Here is a 10,659-nt window from a genome sequence, read left to right as displayed (position 1 = left end):
AAAAGAATCTTGGTGTTATCCCTGCTTCGTGCTTCTCCTGCTCTCTCCCCAGTTCTCTAGGTGAGCATCACTAACCTATTCCTAAAACAAGCGACACCCTACTTCTGCAGGCTGTGCTGGCCATTAGAGACCCATGAGTAAACAAGAGAATCTACCTTCACGGCTCTTATGGTCCCATCACAAAGGAGACCCATAGCCATGTAGAAGTGGCTGATTCTCATATTCTGCCTCGGTTAGTTCACTCGGAATGTCTGTTCCCTTCTCCTGGCAGTCTGTGTCCAGCAAGCTTGATCTCCATAATTCATATTTTTAAAATCCCTTCATTGGGAGTCCTCCCATCTAACTCCCCATCACAGCTCTGCTGTCTTTTCTCAGCAGCCTCTCTTCTGCACACACCTGGGACTCGAGCCCTCCTGGGACTCCATCTTCTCCAGCCGTTAGGAAGATAGTTTTTCCCCCCTAGCTTGAAAGCAAGCTCAAAGAGACCCAGGGTCCATTTTCCTCTGCCTCTTTGCCGCTGACCTTGATAAAGCAGCGGCCATTCACTGCTCACAGAGATCCACCACCTCTCTCTCTCCCTCTCATTGTCTTGCTATGAAATTTGCATAGCAAATTGTCATTTTCTATGAGACCATCAGCTGGGGAGGGTGACCTGCTCTCCACCTCCTCCCCACCCCGACTCTTGATTGGCCTGTTGTCATCTCATTCTCACTGTGGAGTTAAGAAGGATCACGTGATATATGTAGTCTCTGCCAGTGAAATGCTGGAGTAACAGTAAGGGGACCTCCACAAACTTCCAATTGAAAGAAAGAGAAGGGTGGAAAGAGACAATCCCTTTTCTTCCGTAAGGGGTGTCATGTTAAGAACGGCAGGTTAATAATGACAATGGATGGGTTAATAACACTGAGAGGAAGGAGAGTCTTTAGCAAAAGGGACAGGTGGGTATCAACCGACCTAAAACCAGGATTCTTGCCTTATGACCACTAAAAATATATCATTTAATGAGCATTTATTTAGGTTTCCTTTTCTTTTTTTGTTGAAAATGTCCTAAGCGATAAGCAGTGACTTCCCTCTCTCCAGTGCATCTTCTGGGTTTGTCTCATTAAATGTCAGGCACAGGCGGGCAGATTCTGTCCTTGAAACTGATCTAACCACTCTGCTCACAGGGAAGGTGAGGGCTCAGCAGGAAGGAAACGCTGGGCTCCCGTTGTTTTTGAGGTCATTCCCATTCTCTTTCTGACTGACTGTGGCAGGATGGGGTATGGGAAAGTAAGGCATTTAGAAATGAAGTCTTGACTTTAGTTGCCTCATAAATCAAGGACCTCAATCTGGATCACCTACTTGGAACCAAACCCGTGTGAAACTGGGGCATAAGAAAAATTAGTCTTTGGTGTACCGAGATCCTTACCTATAAAAACCTGTTCAACCCTTTAATGACAACTGTGTCCCAGATTATTGCTCCTGTTCTCTAAATGTTCTCCTCCTTCTCTTCTTAGTCTTCTTTGTGTGTGTGTGTGTGCGCGCGCGCGCGTGCATGCACACACGCACGCACAATACATATCCCATGGTACACATATAGAGTTCAGAAACACAATTTCTGAGAGTTGGTTTTCTCCTTCCACTATAAGATCCGGGAACAACCTCAGGTCACATGACTTGAGGAGCACACATTTCTATCCACTGTGCCATGCTGCTGGTGCTGGGTCCTATTGTCTATATCCTATTTTCTGTTCAGCCAAAGGGCCTATTCCTAAATGTTTCCATGTAGCCAAAATAATGAATTTTTAGTGAGAGTCTTTTGGCTCTTATCAGTTTTAATGGAGTCATTTTAGACCAAAATGGTCTTTCTAAAATTCCACTGTATCAGTCTCCACCAGTTTCCCCTGCTTGAAAACAAACTGCTTCATCTGACTTTTGCCAAGAAACCTTTGCTCCTTTCTGCTGTCACAACCCACTGCCTGCTTTCTGTTCTGACACAGATTCAGGTGGATTCTATAGGCCAGCGCGTGGTTTTTTCTTCTGTATCCTAATGAGTATGAAGTGGTGACTGCAGAAGGACGCTAAAAGGCCTATGGGACCCATCCCTTCTCCATCTCCGAGATGCAGGAGGAAGAACCAAGATGGCTTTGTCTCATGCGATGAGTTCTTCACAACTGCGGCCACTTTCTGCAGACCCCTGTCTTCAGAGGAAGATGCACTGGCTCTGAATACTGATCTGTTTTGTAGTCCCAGTAGAGGCTCTGCTGAGCAGAACAAGTCTCATAAGGCCGAGGTGGGTTACTGAGGGCACAGAGCTACTGCTAAGGATACCAGAGCATGGTGGAATGGAGCCACAGTCTCCTCTGCTAAACCTTCATAGGAGAGAGGAGAGAAGACTCAGAGAGGCTGGTGGATCACCCCATTCATCACTCCAGTCAGTTCACATTGCAGTCAAGTCTCTTCTAGAGACTTCGTCCTCACCCTCATACCATCCACCTTGCTCATCTCAATGGCCTGCCCCCAAAGTGGCATGCTGCAGCTACACTCAATTCCAGAGATTTGGATTTCTAGAAAACAGCTCGGCTTCTGGGCACCAATGCCAACCATCCAGAGCTTTGGGGAGCTCACAGAACAAATGGGAAGGGCTCGGCAGCGGGTGCCCTGACATTCACAGAGCATAGCACAATGGGCACCCATAGTCAACATTCTCATGCAACAGGACAGATGGCCGCATGACCAAGTACCTTGCAAGGACCAGTCTCCAATTCCCCTTTAGAGGCTGGGGTGGGTGCCTTGTTTACTCTGTGATAGACAAGAAAGATACACCTTTGCTAAAGATACCTGTACACTCCCCCACCCTTGGATATGCTTGCCTTGAAGCTAAGAAAATTGAGATCAAACATTGCAAAGGGTTCCCTCCTTCAAGGTGTCAGTTTTCCTAAGTTGCCCATCCAGGCTGATCCTCTTGGCCCTGCACATGGCCACCCTAAGTGTCCATGAGATCTCAAGGAATATAGGCTTCTTGTCCTACACCTGGTGGACTCTCAGCCCTAAGAAGCACCCATCACAGACCCCTAACTGCTCTCTGGGCCAGTGAGAGGACTCAGTGGGTAGAGACACTTGTCATGCAAACTCAATGAAATGACTTAGAGCTTTGGAATCCACATAAAAGTGGGCAGAGAAAATTAGCTCCAGAAAGTTGTCTTCTGACTTCTACACACTACTGTGGTATGCATGCTCCCACACACATGTAATGCAACCAAGCAAGCAATCAAGCAAAATACCCTGTCCAATAGTCTTTCCTGATATGATGGACACGTTTCCTATCTAAACAAGCCAAGACATTACCCTCAGCCACGTGTGACTAAGGAACATTGCAAATGTAGCTAGTGAAACTAAAGGACTCCATTCATAACTGTATAACATTTTATTAACTAAAATTTAAATCCAAGGACTTGTTTATCACCATTGATGGATGTTGGCGACAACAAGAAGAGGTGAGGCAATCTACAGGCAGTAGCAAAGAATTCATCCAAATAAGAGGGGACAATGGGCTACCCCACTGCCAGGAAAACATAGAGGGAAGTAAAATGCTTTAGGGGGAATCACAATTCTCCCTCCATCAGGTGCCCTTTTCCTGCTAGAATATGCAAGAAGCTGGGCCATGTGGACCCAGAATGTATCGGGAAGGAATTTGCTTACATATATTCAAGTCAGCACAACAAATAAAAATAGGGAGCAGGGGGCTGAGGCTGGGAAACACACCCAGCAGGTCTGGAGAATAGAGCCTGGAAACCCTTCATTTTCCTTAAGGCTTACAGGCACTTGACACTGTAAGAGCAGCAAAGGCCACAATTAAACCCCAGTGTGTATACACATTGGGATGTATATGAATTGAAACCTAGCTTGTGTTCCATTTGGGATGGCCCTACTATGGTGCCATCTCTCTGGGAGAAATGTCACTGTAATAAGACCCTCTGTTTTATTTTGATCATTTTGTTTTCAAGAGGCTGAGCCCCAACCCAAGGTAGCCTTTTTTCCCATCACCACCCTTGAAGATAGAGTCAGGTACCAGCCAATTAGCATTTTGGCAACTCTGGGATTCTGAGAGAACATGTTACAGTTTTTACCTGCGTAGATGCACTGAGCTCAGGTTATCTGAGATTTTAGGAGACAGTTCCAGGAAGGAAGGATACTATATTTATGAGGCATGCATCCTAGACAGGAACATCACAGCAGAGGAGCTATGGGGGTTAGAGGAGCCAGACAGGGTCATTGGAGTCACTGGTACCTACCTTAAACCTGTTTCCTATCCCTGGTCTGTAGAACACGGTCTACTGTCTGCTCGCTCACATGAGAGATGTGTGTAGGATCATCAAGATTCATCTTGAACACTCCTCCCCACCAGTCCATCAAACACTATTCATATATCATCCAGTCTATCACTCTAGCCCCGCTGACTCCATGCGGCCCACCTGTATCTCTGTTCCCTCATTGAGCTTCCTTTGCTTGTTATGCTACTAAAATTCCAACTTCAGGATGTCAATGCTCTTCTTTCCAGTCTGGGTTCTGTCCATCCCAAAGGATAACACTGACACTCTTCTGTGGGACAGGTAACAACTCTAAGAAGCTGACTCAGAACCTTTCTTTCCTCATCTCAGACAAGCCAGCCTACATGGACCACGCTCCAGCCCACCCATTCTCCCCATCACGGCTGTAGAAGTATGTATGCCCCAAGCCTCACCTTAGCATACACCACTTCCTTTATATAGATTCTCCTCTCTACCTCACAAGACCCTATTTGTCCTCAGCAGCTGGCAGATACAGGTGGGGCTGGAAGCTATCCTTTCTCTGCTCCCACAATGCTCTAGGGCAATTGTGCTTGCTTGGTTCAATATGGTTCTGCCCTCTAGACAGTGAGTCCTGAGTTCTGCAAATACAGCCAAGTGAGAAGTATTATTGCTAGAGATAAGATTGGTATCACAACCCAATAGGCCACCACTCAAATGCAGATGTCTCAACAAGGCAAACCTTACTTCAGAAGGACATAGTCAACAAAAACTGGCCTCGGTGGTCTTTGCCTTTTATTCCTAACAGGTAGGGGAACATGGCTGCTCCTCATTGACTATGGTCAAAATGTATAATCTACATGTGATCTGCTAGTTAGGAAAGAATCTTGAAAGAATGTTGGGAGGGTTGGTTGACAGTTAATCATTCTTGGAAGTTGTGGCAATGAGTCAGGGTATCAGACATATGAGCAGATCAAAAGGCAGATTATATCTGACTGATCACACATACATTCTTTAAGGAGAGACACTAAATTCCTTACACTGTGGTACAAGGGAGTCATCTCTAGGGGTCCTGTTCAAAATGGGATATATATATCAAGAGGTGACTGGGACCCCTACTGCCTCCCGAGACTGCAGCCACAACATAGGGTACACTGACTCCATGCTAGCTGCAAAGACGCCACCATTATCCAGAGCCTACAGTTTCCCCAAGGCAATGTTTAAAGGCCACACAGAGATGGCATGGCACTACAGTGAAGGACACTGAAAAGAGAAATATCCGAGGGAGTCGCTGGCCACACTACTTTGAGCACACCTCATCTCATCTGCTTGAATGAAAGATGCATCTAGGGGGACAACTGTTGAATGACAAGATGCTCACAGCTTCAAAGTCTCCTTGCACAAATTTCTTGTGAAATACAAAAGGAAAAATAAAAGAGAAAAAAATTTAAGAGAAATCTGTCAAAAAATGCAGCTTTATAAAAGGGACCAAAGAGAATGTCATCCACAGGGGACAACCCATGTCATGTGCTCCCCAGGCCACTCTTCCCCATGGAGATGCAGGTCAGCTTCACATCTGTGCTGTGTCTGATCCAGAGAGACAGACAGCGCAAATTCAGAGACATTCTCCAAATTATGTAGTTTCACTCTTTATAAATATCAAGGCCATAAAAAACGATAAAATAAAGAAAAGGCTGAGGAACATAAGGAAGGGGAAAAACATAATTTTCTAATAGTCCTGTGTGATCCTCGGCCATAAAAACATATGCTTTAGAAGACATTAATAAGATTAATGTTAAAATTGGAATATGGGGTCAGCAAGATGGTTCAGTAAGGAGAGACACCTGTCACACAAGTTTGTTGACCTCAGTTCAATCCCTGAGCCCACATGAAGGTGGAGGAAAGAACTGACTCTGAAAAGTTGTCCTCTGACTTCACATGTGCACTGTGACATGCATGCCCCTACCACACACACACATACACACACAATAATAGGAAATAAGTAAATAATAAAATATTTTTTAAAAATAAAGCAAATGAGAATATAAATAAAACATTAAATATCAATATCATATCAATGTTAAGTGCCTTGATTCCATCCTTATGATAAGATTATGAGGGAAAATATGCTTTGGGAAAATAGATGCTAAGTTATGGAAGCATAAAGGGACATTACCCATGAGGCTTACTCTTAAATGGCTCAGAAAAGGAGTGTGCATGTATCTTTAAAGAGGATGAAACATAGCAAATGGGACAAAATGCGAAAGTAAGCAAGTTTGGATAAACCGAGTAAGGCTTCCTTTGTACTTTCTCTTTTTAAAAGGTAATGTGTTTTCAATTCAAAATAAGAAATGAAAAGCAGAATCTGGAAAAGGGTGGTTTACTCAAGAGACACATAAAGGAATAACTCCTACTCACTTGCAGTAACTAGAACCAAGACTTCCGGTCAGGCTTCTTAACAAGGAACTAGCAGAAGAGTGAGCTGTTTTTTAAAACTTTACTTCCTCCAGAAACAATATGAGGCCCTTCTTACCCCTTTGCCTCCATATTCTGAAACTTCCCCAGCATCAGCCTCCATCTACTCAAGAAGTCAAAACTGAAATCTGTCTTCCTATAAATACCTCCGCTAGACTTTGGAGTGTAAAGGTAGAAGGGAAAAAGCAGCTAGCTACCCTGTAGTTGAAGTCTGGTATCAGAGCTAGAAATGTGAGTGATAACTCTTATAAACAACTCTGCAAACTGCTTCACGGAATCATGGGAAAATAGCGACTGGTACGGGGCTACTCTGAGGAGAGTCATGGGGTGATGTGAGAGCTGGGTATAAAAGCAGGAGTTTGCCAGTTAGGTGGCAAGGAAGCAATGACATTCTCAAAAGGGTCCAAAATTAGAAAATCTCAGAACAACTCAAAGCCAGGCTGGTTCTAAAAGAACCTGTCTTCATTGAGAATGTAGGACACAAACATAGCAGGAACCATAAAACCATGGGAGGCAGACAACAAAGGTTTTGTCTGCATACCATAGAGTTGAGGTAAAGAAGATTCTATAGGGAAAGACAGCAATGTGACCAGATGTGATTTGTTGTGGAAAGTTCTGGTTGACATCGGGAAGATGTCCTGGGGAGGGACAAGATGCACGGCAGAGAGAAAAGTTAATGGTGTAGTGCAATGATCCAGGGTTGAGACTGTGAAGCAAGGCCAGAACTTGAACAGTGCTGGAAGGGGGCACCTCTGTAAGTTCTACACCCAGACTGCCACGTTATCTCAGGATACCAGACCCAGAAGGAGAGCTGGAGTCTAGGGGGAAGAAGTGTTATTCAATGAAAGAAATCAGAGTTCGTGGGCATGGAGGCGACCCAGAGGGAAGGTAATGTGAGTTTAAGATTCCTAGGAACAAGAGGTTGCACAGTGCCCAGTGCAAAGGAGACAGCCTAGTCCTTAGCAAATAACAGAATGGGAACTAAAACTAGCTCTTCTCTTGGCAAAGAGACAAGCCCTGCTGAGCCGAATGGACACCTCGCTAATGAGGATGGTAACAGGAGTGTTGTGTGGCTCCTTCCTCCTGAAAAGAGGAGGACACCAAGTGTCCCAGGTCCAGAAACTGTCCAAAACTTGTGAGTCTCAAAACCTCCTAAGACTTAGAAGATTGGTGTCGTGAGTGTGTGTATGTGTGTGTGTGTGCACGTGCGTGCACACGTGCTATATATAAACATCATAGTGTATGAACACCAACAATTGCTCAAGAGAGAATAGTCTCCAAAGTGGCCTGCAGGTTTTGCAGAGAGTTCCAGCAGGGATCCAGCCTTAATAAATCATCCTCCATGATGGGGTGGGCTTTCCCATGATGCATTTGCCTTTGAGTCAGCCAGTGTCCTCACTCATACCTATACCAAACCCCACTAAACTCACTAGTCACTACACTGGACTTGGCTGGGATCATTTCTAAGGTCTGTTGTCAAGGCTCTATGGGGTTACATAAATATTTCTTCCCATTTCCCCAGGAAAGGTTGCAGAGAGGGATGTCACCGCTCCCTGCTTGTCAGCTTAGTTGTCCTCTCTGAGATAATACCAGCTAGTTGACCAATGGCTACCGAGTGAGGGGGAACTGTTAAGTGGCTGCTTCTCTATGCCCCCTCATCCCTGAGGACAGTAGCCAGGAAGAGCTCCCAGACCCTGGGAGGCTGGCCTTGACCCTAGTAACCAAAAGCAGCACTGGACATCATCATCCAAGCACAACTGTGGTGAATATCTCAGATCCCCTGCCTCCAAGGGCCAGAGGGGCAGGACGACGCTTTCTTATTCTCCAGATGGACTGAAAACGAAAGTCTGTCCAAATCTGTTCAGGCTGCTGTAACAAAACACCAGAACCCACAAGGCTTGTTTCTGGTGTGTCTCAGGGAATGTGGGGGGCAGCTCTTGTTCTCCAGGACTTGCTTTTCAAGGACATCAGTCTGTTCATGGGTGCTCTGACTTCAAGACCTAATTACTATCCAAAGACCCCCCACCTCTTCAAACTTTCTCCTTGGAGGTCAGGACTTGGCCTCAGAAACTTCAGTCTTTGACTGTATTCCTTCATACTTGGAGCTATCTTAAGTTTTCTCATCCTGTTAGTGCTATCTCTAATCAAGGAGAGAGTTGCCATTCCTCATCCTTAACCCCTGTCTCACGGTGAAGAAAGGAATGTTACAGAAGACTAACCAAGTGCAAGACAGTAATGAAAGAGTGCCTGCCGTGTGTTTTCTGGCATATCTGTGCTCATGAAACAATAAGACAGTACCAGAGATATTGATACTTCAGTCACCTGAACATAGCATGACTTGTCTGAGTTTACATGCATGACAAACACTGAGGCTGGGTGTGCTGATTTCCCAGAATGCCAGGGACCAAAGAGAGGCACACAGTCTTTCCAAAGAGCAAGGACGCTGGCCTCCAGGCACCTCTTTTACTTCTGAGTGCTCGACTTTGTGATCTCGCTCAAGTAGCTGAAGCAATTTGTGCCTCTGTCTCCTGCATCTCAACTAAAACATGGATCATAGAAACGCAGGCCCCGGATAGAGGCTGTTGTTGGGCTGGAAGGAGCTAACTGCCCTCACAGACACCTGTGCTCATGTACCTGGATCTCCAACTGGACTGGCACCTCTCGACCATCACATACCCATGTGTCACCTAGAATCTTGTCCCCCCACACATTCTGCCTCTCAGTGAGGCTGGGTAATCCGAGCTTCTGCCTGTCTATCAAACTGATGCTGACGCTGTTGGCTCACAGACCATACGCTGAGTCATTAGGATGCAGAGCCTCTGGGGGTGGGAAAAACAAAACCAATATTCCTGTCTACCACTCAGCCACATACAGAAGATGTCTCCGCTATTTAAAATGATGTAGCTTTTATCGCTGTGGAATATGCTAACTGAGCAGAAGTAAAGTAGAAAGTATATATAAAATAGAATTCTACAGTGTTTAAATATAGCCAGACAAGGAGAATGATGGAGCCTATCAGATAGAAAATGGGGCAGGAAGAAAAGACACACACATTAGAAGGTATTAATAGTGGCTATGTCTGAGGATGGAAGTTAGGTACTTGATTTTTTTTTTTCATTCTTTATAAGAATTTCAGTTTTTCCATTTTCTATCCTACCAATGCATTCATCTTGTAACAAGAAAAAAATGTACTTCCATCAGTATGTGAATTCTCCGATTCCCTAAAAAAGTAATGCACCAATACGTCATGCATCTATAATCAAGGTTGCAGCTCCGATGGAACAGGGTCCTTGGCCCCCACTTAGCTCTTCAAGAAGGGAGGGGAGAAGGTGGACAGCACCGAGAAAACCCCAAGCTGCTACTGCCCCCTCTGAAAAATGTTCACAACATCCAAGGACTCTCGCAACCGACTGGACAGATTCTGGGGCACCAGTGACAAGACAGGAGGTGACCCTGAGCCCTGGGATAAGGCCAAACGCTGTCACTGAACTAACTGTGTGGCTTGAGGCTGGAGCAGTGCCTGCCGACTCTCTGACTGACAGCCCCTGGATTAGCATTCCTGCAGAGTCCTCTGGCTTCTCCCCAGGGCTCCCTCCCTCCACACCAGGCTGTCTCAGTCTCTCTCCTCTGAATAGTTTATTTAAGCCCTGAGATGTTGTCCTTAATAAGTCCTTCCTTCTTTTCCCACAGGGACATATTCACCATGATGAATCTAGTTCTTAAACCGAAAGCAGGTAGAACAGGGGACAGGCCCAGGATGGGCCCTGGAGCACACAGCACTGGTCAGTTCCTAACCCAAATTTAGGACGAAACTCTCTGACCTTACTTCTCCTTTGCCTTTGAGAATCAGCGCTTAGCCCCGCAGTGGGGTCTTGTTAGCAGAGGTCTAATGGGGAAGAGTGTCCATCCAAGAGCA

This window comes from Alexandromys fortis, unplaced genomic scaffold (genome assembly GCF_014885135.2).
Source record: "Alexandromys fortis isolate MF-2015 unplaced genomic scaffold, M_Fortis_MF-2015_v1.1 scaffold_57, whole genome shotgun sequence".
NCBI lineage: Eukaryota > Metazoa > Chordata > Mammalia > Rodentia > Cricetidae > Alexandromys > Alexandromys fortis.
This window is presented reverse-complemented; position numbering follows the sequence as displayed.